The sequence below is a fragment of the Rhodnius prolixus genome, unplaced genomic scaffold (assembly GCF_049639745.1).
Source record: "Rhodnius prolixus isolate KJV_2025 unplaced genomic scaffold, Rpr scaffold_6, whole genome shotgun sequence".
Lineage (NCBI taxonomy): Eukaryota > Metazoa > Arthropoda > Insecta > Hemiptera > Reduviidae > Rhodnius > Rhodnius prolixus.
Window position 1 is genome coordinate 36,647,577 of NW_027411634.1, and position 17,105 is coordinate 36,664,681.

Below are 17,105 nucleotides of genomic sequence, written 5' to 3' on the forward strand. Positions count from 1 at the left end.
TGCAGAGGTTCCAAATAATAAGAAAGTTTTCTTTTTCTCAGTATATATATATAAGCCAGGCATACAATATACTCAATAGGTCAGCTAGTATTTTGGATGTACAGCTTCTGAAACATTGAAAATTTACATTAGTTTTCTTGGTAGATTCTTTTTTCTACTGCTTACGTTTTATTGCTAAGCCTGTTATTGCTATAATACACACTTGATCGACAAGGTTTTAATGAAGAGCATCATAAAAAAAAGAACTATTTCCTAGTGTAGCGTAGCTAGTACACAATAGGTCGACTAGTTTTGTGTATAGATTCAGATAAAAATGAAAAAATCTACATTTGTTTTGCTTAAAATTTTGCGCTATGAAACCTTTGGCTAAACGAGATAGCACAAAAAGAACTAGTATGGAATGTATCTATGGAATCTATCTAGCGAAAAGAAAAATAATTATTATTATCATTCACTATTTATAATAAAATAATATTTAAATACCATTCTTCAAAGTTCTACCGAATTTTTTATTGTCGCAGCTTTTCGACCAAAATATCCGCCTGATGTATTAGACTAAAATAAAGTATATTTCTCGATCTTCCTATTAAAACCGAAAATAATCATAAATTCATACTTCAAATTAAATACTTTTGTTTGAAATAACTAACTCAATATTATCTATTAAAAAAGAAGGTTATTGTTTAAGGTTTACATAAATCGCCATTAGAGCGCTCTGCTAACTGAAAAAATAGTTTTTTGAATCAAAGCTGCTTAAATAATGTAAAAATTACAAGTTTTGTATTAGGATACAAACCAGCGTAGGAGCTCTAATATGTTTATTTTCCTTTTTTTTAATTTTTATCTATTTTTTTAAATATTTAACAATAGAATATTTGTTTTGGACAATTTTTTTATTCATTTAATATCTATTAAACAAATTTATGGCTCTTAAACTTTAGTTTTTTTAAAATGCTATTTAGTGAGAAAAAAATTAATTTTTATCAATTTCTAGACTAAAGGTTAGAAAGAATACTGTTCTTTTGTTTATATTTTAATCTGTTCCTTAGAGAAGAAATAACATGTTTCTGTTTCAGGCCATAATTCTCTTAAAAACTGCTAGTATATAATAAGATTTAGAAAGAATTTAAGAGTGTATCATAAAGCTCAGAGTTTAGTAAAGTACAATTTACCAACTTTCAGACACAAGGTTATTTTTTCCTTTCTTTGTTTTTACTTTTAATTTTCAATATATAAATGTGCGCTGTAAAATTATTGTTTCATAGTTTTCAAGGAAACTCAGCATACTTTAGGTAACTGGGAAATAGTACTGAAGAAAATCAAACTGGATTCTAAACCTTTCCTATAGAGTAATTGCATTATGATTAAAAATGATTGGTTCTGATGACATTTATAAGAGAAATTTCAAGTATCTATCTTTTATTGCAAACTACCTTGCCTTGTTAAATACACTTCCTCTTTTTTAGCTGTCGCCCGTGTTTGTGAATAGAGTTTTTGCCACTTAGAATAAATAGAAATCAATTTTGTATGGAGAGCGTTACTATTCGATAGGTGGATATTATATGGGATCGCATTGGAAAGGTTTATAGTGGTACGTTGTGTTATAATAATAAGGTCGATTTGAGAATTAATGGATGAATTTCCATTAATTCAAATTTATTGATAATTTCGTGTGTGTGTGCCCTGATCAACTTTAATTGGTTAAACAAACAAACAAAAATGGCAGAGCAATATTAATTAATTTATGGTTAAAGGAAACTTGAGTGACCACAAGTGCAATGAATGGCCTGAGGACAATGCAAAGAGGAGTTTTGGTTAAATTCTAGGATATTACAAAATTAGGAGGATTCTCCTGCGGTCCCAGAAAGGAAACCTGACTGACCACAAGTGCAATGAATGGCCTGAGGACAATGCAAAAAGGAGTTTTGGTTAAATTCTTGGATATTACAAAATTAGGAGGATTCTCCTGCGGTCCTAGAAGAATTGTGACGTCTGTTTTGAATTCTGTTCCTTGGTAATGACCTCTTCTTCTAATCTGATAATATAGTCTTCTAACTGAAACTAACCCACTATTTTCAAACTGAATCAACAGAAGCATTTATTTATTTATTTTTTCTGTTAAATTGTGATTAATATTCTTCTGGATTGAGCGCCTTGAGTGGTTTCTGTTCAACTGCATATAAATGTGTGTTCAGGTTTTCGTTTCTACTTGCATGCCATTCTTTTGAATTGAAATCAGAGAAAGTAGAAAGAAAGAAAACTTTTTTTTTGTTCTGGGAACAATGTTCCTTCGGAACAATGAAAAAAATGCTTTGTATGAAAGAAATTAAGCATGATAAGCTCTGTATTTAAAACCTTTACAAATATTATAAATTCGAAATTCAAATATTTAATTATGTATCATACATATAAATATTGGGCTAATAATTCACTATTAAATTAAATTTAAATAATACTAAATTAAAAAAAGTTTAATTACGCTTATTAATTGCCGTCATTTTTGAGTAGCTGCATTAAAAATTATTACAGATCAATTTTAAATGTGGCTGTTGTAGTATTATGTATTAATGTTAGAGCTAAATATTTCCAGCTCAAAAAGGATTGAATTAGAAATGAATTTTCACAAATAACCACTCCGGACGGTGAAGTATAGAATGAAGTAATTAACTACTCTGTTGTTTCTAAAATGTAATTGAGCCTTACTAATCATCATATCAAATAAATATTACAGGGGTTTATTTCTGAAGAGTATTATAAGAAGTTACCAGGCAAATACTTGTTCCTACTTCACACATAGCCAGCCAAGAAAGAAGAATTGTGGGGTAATATGTTCATCTATCTTATATTCAAAATAAAATGGACATAGGAATTAAGAGACCTTTGCAATTTTAAATTCAGCTCTCTAGTTAAGTCATTATACATCAACGTATAGTATCGAGGTAAGAAAATATTTATATTTCCACAGTTTTCTTAAAATAGACAGAATGTCTTAAATATATCTTAGTTGGTGCAACGTTTTTAAAATTTGCTTAGATAATCAATATCATGATTATTCCACGATGTGTTGTGATTGTGACACCCAAACGTTTTGAAGAATATATGTATAGAACAGGGATCTGATCTGCATTAATTTTCAAAATGGAACTAATAGCAACATTGTTGACATATCTGTTGACACTTTCAACAACCATGGATTTGGTTACAGAAATATTGAACGTAATATTATTTTATTTGGCTCACGCACCAATGAAAACATTAAATTTTTTATACTCTATTCTAATTCAAACCGGGGGGCAGCTAATGTAAATGGAATATAAAACATGTGATAAAGCAGATCCCTGAGTAACCCCGAATGAACAGATACCCAAGAAGAACTGTCCCCTTCCATCTCTGATGGTTTTCAAATATATATCAATCAAATATCAATACTTTTGAGTTTTTAAATACGAAACATATTTACAAAGATATGGTGTACACCAAATCTTATGTAGATAATAGAATGCAAGAATAATATTTTTGATTTCTGATGACCAATTATTTCAGAAAGGAGGAATTCAGGACGGGAACAGCATGGAGTAGTTGAAGTGGCTAATATATTGACATTTAAAGACTGAAGAACAAACAGAGCTACGTTAAGAGATTGTGCAGATTGTCAATCGGCAGTTGGCGATATAAGTTGGGCACTTAAGACCTGAAGAGGACGCAAGGGCTAACGAAAAAAAATCTTTAGGATATTACAGAAATTGAATAATTCTGCTGCTGAACTTAGAAAAATTGTAACGTCTTTTTTGGTTGAAGTTTGTCAGCGAATTGCGTCATTTTCTAATCTGTAAGTATAGTCTTCTAACAATAATGTAATCCACATATACTCAAACTGAGAAGCATTTATTTATTTGTTTGTTTTTGATTGACTTTAGTTGATGCAACGTTTTTAAAATTTTATTAGAATGTTCACTTACTTGATTGTTGCACGATTTGTTAAGATAGTGACAGCCAGTCATCGATGACTTTCTATGTAGGAGCCCTTTTAAATCTTAATTGTCTAAACATGCAAGAAAAGTGGCGTAGCAATATCAATTAATTTATGAAGAAAGGATACTTGTATGTCAATAGGAGCTAACACTGGTAATAGTTGTACAAGAGGATAAGAGTAGTAGAAATATATTTTAATCATAAAGTTTTTTTAATATTCTTGAAGCTTATGCAACAAGAATCGTTCATCACATAATTCGTTAAACAGTAAATTAAAGTGGGTCGACACCATTAAGTACTAACTATTTTAAGAGGTGGCACAAATCTCTGAAAAGTAAAAACCAAATGATTTTATTACTAATTGATTGGTACGTAAACAAATAAACCATTTGGGAAGAAATTGATCCCTTAAATGGCGCCTCCAAAAAAAACAGCCTGCTCTCGGTAGAATTTTTTTTCAAAAAAACCATTTAGTAAGCAGCGGTTAGATTTATATAGCTTGATAAATTGATTTTGCAATAGTGTTTAGATTTCAAAATGAGACTTGCGCCATTGCCTATGGAGAATGCAAGTGGACTTTGGGAAAATTCAAGATGTTAACAAACTGAGTGGTCCTCCTAGTCCCAGATGATTCATGACGCCTGTTTTGGATGTTGTTTCTTGGTAACTATCTCTTCTACTAATATGATTTTATTGTCTTCTAACTTAAATCTAAACCCATTTTTCTCAAACTGAGAACATTTATTTATTTTATTATTCTAGATATTTTTATTAAAATTTATGCTCATAAATAGATCTCAATTACATTTGTTGACTATTCTTTAGTTCTTAAATTATGATAGTATTTTTACCTTAGCTAGAAAAATCCTTAATAAAATAATTGTTTTCTTGTTAGTTTCTGATTCCATTGTATCATCAGAACTTTTCACGTAGCTTTCAGTTGCCTATGGTTAACATTAGAAGATAACGGAAACACCGACAAAAAATCCTGATGAAGGCTACCAAAGGACGTAGAAATGTGTAATAATTAAAGAAAAGAGTCACTTATTATTTGTGAATCCTTATTTTCTTAATGATTCTGATTTCAGAGGAGTTCTTCTTTCACTATTGATTAATAGATTAGTTGATTGCAAATCTACTTTATAAGAGGGAGATCCATTTGTGCACACTTTGCTGGACATCTATAGCAATAGAGAAGAACTAATGGGAAAACGTTTCTTAAAATAAGGTTGGTTTTATTTTTATTATTTCTGGCAATGGCATGCGAAATGCGCTATTCTCATTGGGTTTTTGCTTAAAACAATCTTCCTTTCAGTGGTAATTTTTTTAAACATCCTTACGCTCAGAGATTGTGCGTCAATCGTTAGTTGGTGATATAACTTTGGCACTTTAAGACCTGAAGAGGACGCAAGAAGGACTAGCGAAGAAAAAATCCTTAGGATATTACAAAAATACAAGTTTTCTGCTGCCGAACCTATAACGTTCATTCTTCTTCATTGAGCGCCTTGAGTGTGGTTGGTGTTGAATTCCTGAAAAACAAGTGTCCAAGCTTTCAGTTCTTACATAACTATTTTTATGAATGGGAATCAGATCAGTATTTTATTGATACAAATATTTCTGTATTACAATTGTTTAATAATTCCTAAATTATAGGTTCTAAATTATGAATTTTTCGACCATAGCTGGATAAATCCGTAAACTATAACAATTTTGTTTCCGTTAGTATCATTCATGAAGAACTTTTGTGTGTGTTTCTGTTGTAGATAACATCAGAAGATAACAGAATCACTTTCACAAGTTCTCAATAAAGGACACGAACGGACCTGGGAGGGAAAAAAATCTCTGCTTATTTTATGTGATTCTTTACTTTTCTGAATTATTTTTATTTCAGATTACTTATCATATTATTCTCACTATTGATCTGCGGATAGGATATTAGCGAATCAATATTTCTGAAATGTGGTCCATCTGTTACATATTTTGCATGGAATGCTATAGCACAGAGGAAGAATTATAATAATGGAAAAATATATTATTATTTGTGCAAAAGGCAAATGGTATGCAGCATTCCACACTTATACGTTATTTTGTTTTTGTTTTTGTTTTTTTTTTGTTGGTTACATAGACGTGTTTATGGAGTTGATGTAAAAGCCTAATCTGCATTTAATATTTTATTGTAGTGCTAAATATTCTTACTCTTTTTGAGCTTTAGCCCGTGTCTGGGAATAGAGGTTTTGCCTCTGAAAATAAATAGAAATCAATTTTGTAAAGAGATATTTTTTATTCTGTTCAAATGTGAGTATTATTCTTCTTGGTGGAGTGCCTTTAGTGTGGTTCCTATTCAACTGCATTAAATATGCGTTCAGGCTTTCGTTGCTACTTGCAAAGCATTCTTTTCAATGGAAATGATACTTTTATATTATAATTTATGCTTATAAGTAATTTTCCAATTACAATTGTTTATTATTTCGTTAGGTATTTAATTATGAGAGTATTTTTGCCGTTACCGGAAAAATCTTTAAAAAGAAATCAGTTATTTTCTTATTAGATTTCATTGTATCATTCATCGGGTAATTTCGTGAGGTTTAAATAAATCAGGCCAATTCCATAGTGATGATTTCGTATGAGTATTAATTACTATTAAAAGTAAAAGAAAATGTGTCATCAGATCAGTTTTATTAACTTACTCTACGTTACAGATATTCCAAGCCATGATGATGATGGATGATGCTGTACATACAGCTATTGTATACAGAACGAAGGATTTGATAAAGTTTACCAATTTAAATTAATTGAAAAGCTTTTGAGTTTACATTATTTGTAAGGGTTGCCACTTGTCTCTTACAAAAAAAAAAAAAAAAAAATGGAAGTCAATTATTACTTTTGCGACATTCAATTAATTCCAATGGGTGAGTACGCAAAATACAATCAAGAAATATAGCAGAGCAACAAACAATAAATAAATTTGTGGAGAGAGTGTACCTAGTCATCAAAAAGTGCATAGAATGGCCCATAGCTGTAGAAGGGTATTCTATCCGGGTACTTTGTAAAAAAAATTTAATCATTTAAGCTTAACTAATGAGAATCGTGCAACAAATTTCTAATGAGTAAAACTAAATGAATTTAATAGAAATAGAAATAATTTAAGAGAAATTGTTTAGATTACGAAATGAGACTTGCGCCACTTCATTGAGTGAGAACTTTTTGGAAAATTCTAAGATGTTACAAAATTGGGAGGATTCTCCTACGGTCCTAGAAGATTTGTGACTACTGTTTTGGATGCTGTTGCTTGGTAGTTAGAATGCTTTTGCAACTGAAAATAAATATAAACTAAATTTTTACGAAGAACTTACTTTTGGTAAGGTGGATTTAACGTCAGGTCATATTGGAATGATTTATATTGGTAACATATACATATTTCTTTATTATTGTTAGTGATTCCTTATTTTGTGTTTCTATATTTGAGTTTGTACGCCTACTGTAAACTAAACTCATTAGGTCAACTATTATTGATTTGGAGTTTCGAAAAATGAGGAAAAAAATCATCAGTAGTTTTACTTTAAATGTCTTATTTCTTTTTTCTAACATTCTGGTCAAAGCTATGCATAGCTTAGGTCTACTACTTTTTTGATGTTGAGGTTCAAATAAAAAAGAAAAAGTTCATTAGTTTTATTGGACATTCTTTATTTTCCTATTTCATCATTGTATTTCTTAGCCAGAAGTACGTTATGCACATTAGGTTGGATAGTTTTGGATGCAGAGGTTTAGTAAAACGGAAAAAATAGGAAAGCATAGTTAATTTTTTTCAAAAATTTACTTATTTTCTATTTCTAAAATTCTACTTCTTAGCCAAGCATACATTGTACACATTACCTTGTCTACATTTGCATTCCAAGGTTTATAAAATAAAGAAGCATACAAAATCGTAGTTTTACTGGAATATCTTGAATTGTTATTTCTTACATTCTATTTTTAGCCAGGAATACATTGTAAACATTAGGTCGGCTAGTTATGGAGGTTGGCGTTCAGTGAAAAATGTCGTTGTTAATTTTACTGAAATTTCCTAGTTTTCTGTTTTCTAAGTTCTATTTCTTAACCAGGAATACATTATATTCCTTTTAGGTTGGCTATTTTGGTTTCAGTTGTTTGAAAAAAAGGAGGTGTTAGAGATAGTTTAATAGTTCAACTGGTGATTCCTTATTTTGTGTTTCTATATTTGAGTTTGTACGCCTAGTGTAAACTAAACTCATTAGGACAACTATTATTGATTCGGAGTTTTGGAAAAAATCATCTGTAGTTTTACTTTAAATTCATTACTTCTTTTCATTCTAGTCAAAGCATTTCAATACATCATACTCATTAGGTCTACTGCTTTTTGATGTAAAGGTTCAGATAAAAAAGAAAAAGTTCATTAGTTTTACTGAACATTCTTTATTTTCCAATTTTAACATTGTATTTCTTAGCCAGAAGTACGTTATGCACATTAGGTCGAAGATGTTCCAAATAATGAGAATGCTTTACCCAAAATTCCACATTTTATCTTTTTCTCAGTTTATATATAAGTCAAGCATACAATATACTCAATAGGTCAGCTGGTATTTTGGATGTACAGCTTCTGAAACATTGAGAATTTACATTAGTTTTCTTGGTAGATTCTTTTTTCTACTGCTTACGTTTTATTGCTAAGCCTGTTATTGCTATAATTCACCTTGATCGACAAGGTTTTGATGAAGATCATCATAAAAAAAGAACTATTTCCTAGTGTAGCGTAGCTAGTACACAATAGGTCGACTAGTTTTGTGTATAGATTCAGAAAAAAATGAAAAAATCTACATTTGTTTTGCTTAAAATTTGCGCTATGAAACCTTTGGCTAAACGAGATAGCACAAAAAGAACTAGTAGGGAAAGTCCGCAACCTTCTTAGTAGGGGTGGTTTCCTCTACTTGATCCTAAAGGGGAAGGCATAATAAGCCTCTTTTTTGCTTCGGTGCCGTGAGGCATAGATCCCATCCCACTTTCTAATCTTAATCTTACTTGAAATTCCTTTTTTCAATTTCTAACATTCTATTTCGAAGCCGGGCTTATATTGTACCCATTAGGTTTGCTAGTTTTGGACCTAAAGGGTAAGCAAAAAAGGGACTAACAGATAGCCTTCTCAAGTTTCTGGGAATTTCATGGTTTTATGTTTCTAACAATTAATTTCAAAGCAAAGCTTACATTGTACCTCTTAAGTCGCCTAGTTTTAATATCAGTTGTTCAGAAAAATTGGGCAGGAAAACTGTTCATTTGTTTTATTTGAAAATTATGATTTTCCGTTTCTAACATTATAGTTCTAAGCCAGAGCTTTTTGTACACATTACAGCCACTAGATTCAGTTGTAGATGTCCAGAAAAGAGGGAAAAAGAAATATCTATATAGTTTTACAGGAAATTCGTTATCATCTTTTTTAAACATTCTATTTATAGCTGTGCCGAAATAGTACACTATAGGTCTGTTAGTTTTGGATACACAGTTTTAGAATGTAGGAGAAAATTGAAAATGTTCATTTGTTTTATTGGAAGTTCCTTAATATTCGTTTCTAACCATGTATTCTAATCCCGGTGTACATATCACATGATAACAACTAGTTTTGGGTTTCTAACGTAGTATTTGAAAGACAAGCATATATAATACATTTTAGATTGGCTAGTATGTGGTGTAGATGTTCAGAAGGAAAAAAAGAAACTATGTTGCGTATTTGCCAAAACAGCAGAATCTCTTACACCAGAGTTTAAAACCCACTAGAAGAAATGTCAACTGTCCGAACTGTCTGAGGTGGGCTAAGGTATGAGCCAAATGTCTACAAACCAATAAAATATTTATTAAATTCTTGATTATAACCCACGGAAACAGAGCAGGACAATTTCAATACTTCTGTTTTATCTAACTGAGTCCGCACTGGAACATCAGGGCAACAATGAAGCTCGCACGAGTTCCAAAGGATGAGTGTTAAAGTTACAGAAGATATGAATTGAATCGCAAGTGGTCAGGGTTAGTAAACGTCAGAATAATAGAATAAATGGCAGACAAATAATATGAGGCTAACTCTGCTGGTAGCCGCAACAGAGACAATTACCCAATTACCTAGAGTGAATTGAAGTATACCTGAAGGTGAGCAACTATGTTCCACAGTGGAAGTTTCAATACTTCGCCACAGGAATGGTTAACACACTGATTAAGTTGATAATTGGGCGCTTGCTCATTTCAGCACGTTGTCTCTGTTCTGGAAAATAGAGCAATTAATATGAAAATGGGTTATTGTTTTAACCACTAAATAGCGTACAAGGTTAATAAAATTCCAGTGGTTAATATAGTCGCTCCTAAAGAAAGAGAAGTGTACAACATTTACGTAGTTACTCTTGTTAAGGGTCTACAATTAGTTCAGGTTGACCTGCAAATTACCAACGAATGGTTCCTCTGAACGAAAATCCGTGGTGGATTACACTCAAGCAGCTATTTAGAATGAGTAAAAAATAAAAGACAACAAGGTCCGAGGCTGGACAAAAGTATATAGAAAAATAACTTACCAGTTTAGATTAAGCGACAACGTGCACGGAGTATTCCACTCGCAACGGAGTGAAATAATAATAGGGAGAGAAGATAAACAATTGTGTTTAGGAAAGATGAAAGGATAAAAATAAATTACTCACAACCTTTACATGAGACATGCATATCAGTGAAGATGTTTTACTTATGTTAAATTGCTGCTTGAGTTGAAATAATCAGATAAAGATGAATATAATAGAGGCATACCATTCACTAGTGAGCCAGAAACTAAGGAACATAAAAAAGTTGCTATGACAAAAAAGTTGAAAACGGATAAAGGCTAAACCAACCTGATAAAAGAAAAATAGCTACTCTCCGAGCTCTCAACTCGAGCGTACACGCTTATGGACTCCTTGTTATTAGTTGAAACCTGAGTTAATGTGGTTTATTTCTGCTTATCCACACTTACAAAACCTTAACCAGACTTCTCCATCATCAGAGCCCGGCTGGTCCTCCGTTTATCAGACAGGGATTTCTGTCTTCAGCAACCATGCTTGTGGAACTCGTGCGAGCTTCTTCGTTGGCCAGTTCATTCACATTACTGCTAGGATCGTCCCTGTTATTTTGATACACTAACTGTTGAATACACCATTGATCCGGTACTTCAGGAGATTCAATAAAATTATTAATAACAATGATTAACACCGAAGTGGTCTAAAAAAAAAAGAACTCTGAAGGGATTGTGTTAAAATCCACGAATCTTTTAGGAGAAAATGGATTTGTCTCTGATATGCACTCATCTATCTAGCGAAAAGAAAAATAATTATTATTATCATTCACTATTTATAATAAAATAATATTTAAATACCATTCTTCAAAGTTCTACCGAATTTTTTATTGTCGCAGCTTTTCGACCAAAATATCCGCCTGACGTGTTAGACTAAAATAAAGTATGTTTCTCGATCTTCCTATTAAAACCGAAAATAATCATAAATTCATACTTCAAATTAAATACTTTTGTTTAAAATAACTAACTCAATATTATCTATTAAAAAAGAAGGTTATTGTTTAAGGTTTACATAAATCGCCACCAGAGCGCTCTGCTAACGGACAAAATTCTTTTTTGAATCAAACCAGCTTAAATAATGTAAAAATTCCAAGTTTTGTATTAGGATACAAACCAGCGTAGGAGCTCTATGTTTATATTCCTTTTTTTTAATTTTTATCTATTTTTTTAAATATTTAACAATAGAATATTTGTTTTCGACAATTTTTTTTATTCATCTAATATGTATTAAACAAATTTATGGCTCTTTAACTCTCAGTTTTTTAAAAATGCTATTTAGTAAGAAAAAATGAATTTTTATCAATTTCTAGGCTAAAGGTTAGAAAGAGTACTGTTTTTTGTTTATGTTTTTATCTGTTCCTTAGAAAAGAAATAAGATGTTTCTGTTTCAGGCCATAATTCTCTAAAACTACTAGGATATAATAACATTGAGAAAGAATTTAACAGTGTATCATAAAGCTCAGAGTGTAGTAAAAGTACAATTTACCAACTTTCAGACAAAAGGATATTCTTTACTTTCTTTGTTTTTACTTTTAATTTTGAAAATATAAATGTGCGCAGTAAAAAAGGTAATGCACTATATAAGTAATTAGTGATCCCAACTTTTAACGACAGAAAAGATATGGTTATTGTTTCATAGTTTTCAAGGAAACTCAGCACACTTCAGGTAACTTGGAAGTAGTACTGAAGAAAATCAAACTGGAAATACTTTATTCTGAACCTTTCCTATAGAATAATTACATTATGATTAAAAATGATAGGTTCTGATGGCATGTATAAGAGAAATTTCAAGTATCTATCTTAAAGAAAGTATGTTTTATCAAGTAAGTAACAAATGATGTTAGTTTAAATGTAACTCTTATTTTTTATAAACTTATTCTAAAACCAAAGTGACGAAAGAAGTTTGCAAAACTTTTGGAGATCCAGCAGATTTTTGCTTTCGAAATATTGTTTTATAGCACACTATATTTTCGAAAGGATTAGGAACTGTAGACAGTAATGAAATAGGGTGCACTTTTTAGAGTGAGAATTGAAATTCAGTTTTTGTAATGTAAGAAAGGTTTTGATTTATTTTAGTGATGCAACGTTTTTAAAATTTTATTAGAATGTTCACTAACTAGATTGTTGCACGATTTGTTAAGATAGTGATAGCCTGTCGTCGATGACTTTCTATGTATGTGCCCTTATAAATCGCAATTGGGTAAACATGCAAGAAAAGTGGCATAGCAATATCAATTAATTTATGGAGAAAAGATACTTGCGTGTCAATAGGTGCAAACAGTGGTAATAATTGTATAAAAGGAGAAGAGTAGAAAAAATATATTTTAATCATAAGTTTTTTTAATATTCTTGAAACTTATGCAATAAGAATCGTTCATCACATAATTCAAGTAAATTAAAGTGTGTCGTCACCATTAAGTTCTAACTATTTTAAGAGGTGCCACAAATCTCTGATAAGAAAAAATCAAATGGTTTTATTACTAATTGAATGGGACGTAAACAAATAAAAACAATTAGGAAAAAATTGATCCCCTAAATGGTATCTCCCAAAAAAAAACAGCCTACTCTCGGTGGAATTTTTTTTCCAAAAAAAAACATTTAGGAAGGATAGCTTGATTGATTGATTTTGCAATTGTGTTTAGATTTCAAAATGAGACTGCGCCCATTGCCTATGGAGAATGCATGTGGATTTTGGGAAAATTCAAGATGTTAACAAATTGAGTGGTCCTAATCCCAGAAGATTCATGACGCCTGTTTTGGATGTTGTTCTTGGTAACTAACTCTTCTACTAATTTGATTTTATTGTCTTCTAACTTAAATCTAATCCCATTTTTAAAAAATTCTGATGAGGACGTAGAAATGTGAAATAATCAAAGAAAAGAATCGTCCTCAGTTACATATTTTGCATGGAATGCTTCAGCACTAAGGAAGAATTATATTAATTGAAAAACATTATTATTTGTGCAGAAGGCAAATGGTATTGTATGGTATGGTGATGGATTTTAATAACTTACTCTACGTTACAGATATTCCAAGTCAAGATGGTGATGGATGATGCTGTACATGCAGCTATTGTATAGAGAAGGAAGGATTTGATGAAGTTTACCAATTTAAATTGATTGAAAAGCTTTGAGTTTGTCAAAAGCCAATGATTACTTTTACGATATTCAATTAATTCCACTGGGTGAGTACGCAAAATACAAGCAAGAAAAATAGCAGAGCAATGAATAAAATTGTGGATAGAGGGTACCTAGGCATCAAGAAGTGCATAGAATGGCCATAGCTGTAGAAGGGTATATTCAATCCGGGTATTTTGTAAAAAAAAATTAATTTTAAATCATTAAAGCTTAACTAATGACAATCGTACAACAAATTTCTAATGAGTAAAACTAAATTATTTTAATAGAAATTGAAATAATTTAAGAGAAATTGTTTAGATTACGAAATGAGACTTGCGCCACTTCATTGACCGAGGAGAATGCAAAGAGTACTTCTTGGAAAATTCTAAGATATTACAAAATTGGAAGGATTCTTCTACGGTCCTAGAAGATTTGTGATGACTGTTTTGGATGCTGTTTCTTGGTAATGACCTCTTCTTCTAATCTGATAATATATTCTTTCACCTGAAATCTTACTCACTTTTCTCGTACTGAGAAGCATTTATTTATTTTTTATTCTAGACATTCATAAAAGTATACTAATTCTTTAGGCCTAAAATTAAGAGAGTATTTTTGCCGTCGCCGGAAAAATTGTTAAAAATATGATTTATTTTATTGTAAGTTTCTAGTTCTATTTTATTATCAGAATGAAGGCTTCAGTTGTCTGAGAATAACCTTAGAAGATAACGCAATCCCCTACAGAAAATCCCGATGAAGGCCATCAATGGACATAGGAAAGAGCATTAATTTAAAAAAAAAAGACACTTATTTGTTTGTGAGTCCTTACGTTCTTAATTATTTTCATTTCTGAGGAGTTCTTCCTTTCGGTGTTACACTATTAATCAGTGGATGGTATGATGGCAAACAAACATTATTCCAGTGTGATCCATCTGTTGCTTATTTTGTTTGGAAAGCTATAGTAATAGGTAAGAATTATTTTAATGAGATAACTTTTCTTGAAATAGGGAAGGCTTGAAATAATATTATTAATGATTTTTGTTTTTTTTCGACCGTTGTTGATAGATGATTTTTGGTGAATATCGAGGTGCGGTCTTGAATAAAAACAACTTTTTTGCTTTATACCAACGTTTCGGTAATTTTTACTATTTTCTTCAGGGTATTATAAAAAAAGTTTGTGAAGTTCAATGTAGAGCTACGAGTATATCATCATAACTTTTAATATTCTAAGAAGTTTACTTGTTGTACATCTTGATAGTACATCACATAATCTATTAATCAATAATTGAAGAGCATCAAGTTGTCGTTATTATAAAGGTTGCCTTTTGTCTTTTATTATTATTTATACTTTTATTTTTCTTTTAAGTAAAACGTTAATGATTAGTTTTGTGACATTCAGTTATTACAGATTGGTTGGTATGCAAAATAGAAGATCTAGGAGTGAAATTATTCACTGAATTATTGGTCATCAAATTATGAGCAGAAGAAAGGTTAATGTATCACCATCGTCTATTTTCATTGGCAAATTTTTAAAAAATCTATGATGACCATCACTATTATGTAAGTCGTAATCTTTAAAATTAATTATAGAGTACTTTTTACCACTTTTGTGACTAATTATTGGAATAAAATGTATGAAATATTATTTGTATTAATTAAATGTTTATAATGCAACCATATATTTTTGTTGTTAGTCAGTTGGACGTTTAGACGCTGCCGATTTAAGTGGCCAATTTAAAATAGAATACAAATACAAATTATACAAAGGAGGTTTCAGGCTGCAGTGCCTATTTACACTCCATAACTTTAATATTTGCATTGGTAAATCTGCCAAACTTACACACTAAGGCAAAAAACATAAAAAGAATCTTACTACATTCAGTGAATTAAAGCAAGATATGCTTTAGCATTTTGTGTTTGTATTTTTTATAACCAAGAGAACTTAATACTTGTAGTTATAGTTTACAATACTCGTTAGGTAGAATAAATAGGGTAGGGAGTATGTGTACAGGAAGTTACAAATTTTTCCGTAGCATTGAAGATAAATGTAGATACGCTGGCAACATCAAGTGCTACGTGTATGTAATCTATGGGTGTCCACCGGGGATGTGACCCAACTAGCCTTGAGCATTTATTTTGGACTCTTTGTAACTTCACGTAGTTGGTGCGACAAGTATTGGACCACACAGGGGCTGCATATAAGAGTACTGGACGGATGTAGATAATAAATTAGTTTTTTAATAATCAAATCTATGTTAGAGTTGCGGTTTAAGAGAGGACAATTTCTGGCACAAATTCAAGATCTATTAGTTGAAAAAGAACTTAAACTTCATATAACACCCGAAGAATTTGAAATGTTAAGGGAAGATTTTCCAGTAGAAAGTAAAGTCATTAGGAACCATACAGTTGAAGAAGTTAAAAACCTTAGTGCAAATTACCTGAGGGTAAATGATAGCTAAATGTTTAGGCACTCTTACTAGACCTGCTGAAAAGGTATTTTAATGTAAATATCTTATTAATTTCTATACTATATTCATTTTGTAAAGATAATTTGTATGTTTGTAATTGTAAAAAAAATAAATAAATGTAATTGTATATAAAACAAAATTTTTCTTTACTTTCTGAACTTTTCTATGTGATTCGTAGAATATTTTAATAATTTTAAAAAAAAGTTCTCTTGCTTTGAGGCGTAAAATACTTTGGAGCAATATAACTGCACAACTTAGATTAGGCGATATTTAAAGGACAGTTTACCATGAAAAAGTAATATTTTTATAATAAAATACTAAAGTAAATATATTTTTCAGTACATGTTTTACTTTGCATGTTATTTACTGCTTTTTATAATTAATTAATTTTCAATTTTGGCTTTCATACGCGTTGAATAACATTTTATTAAATAGCTATAAAAAGAAAGTTCAAAAATAACTTTTTGTGGAGTAGCAGGTGCTGCTCCCTGGCAGCCAATCTACAAACTAAAATTTGGCTAAACTTCATTATTTTTATTAATTTATTTTTGGTATTAGACATTTTTTTAATTAATAAAAATTACAATTAGGTGGTATTATATTATTTTTAACTAATGGTAATAAAATTAAGCTTAAATAGGTTGTATTGACAAAAAAAAAGGCAATAAATGGAAGTTGCTTCGATAGCGGACATCTTGACATGGCGTCTATATGAGCAAGTTAAGTCCGCGGGCGTGGAGGGTGGGGCGAACGTTTAGCTACAGTATGTTTCCAATTTTAACCCTTAAGAAGACTCGATGTTTAATCGTCACTAACACCACTTCAACACATTTACATGACACTTTTAGAGAGATGTCAGACATATTTGGAGAGACGGACAACAGAGCGACCTTTCCTCCTCAGTCACTGAGATGATACTGAATGGAATTTATTTTTTTGCTGACGTAATGCTATCTG

The 17,105-nt window shown here is 30.8% G+C and overlaps 1 long non-coding RNA gene across 1 annotated transcript; it reads right to left on the reverse strand.

Moving 5' to 3' along the window:
- Window positions 1-8,383: 8,383 nt before the first annotated feature.
- Window positions 8,384-11,598, reverse strand: LOC141460111 (uncharacterized). Its single transcript, XR_012461736.1, has 3 exons — window positions 10,848-11,598; window positions 10,117-10,234; window positions 8,384-8,587 (listed from the first exon to the last, which is right to left on the reverse strand). It is a non-coding gene; the product is annotated as an uncharacterized lncRNA (long non-coding RNA).
- Window positions 11,599-17,105: the final 5,507 nt, after the last annotated feature.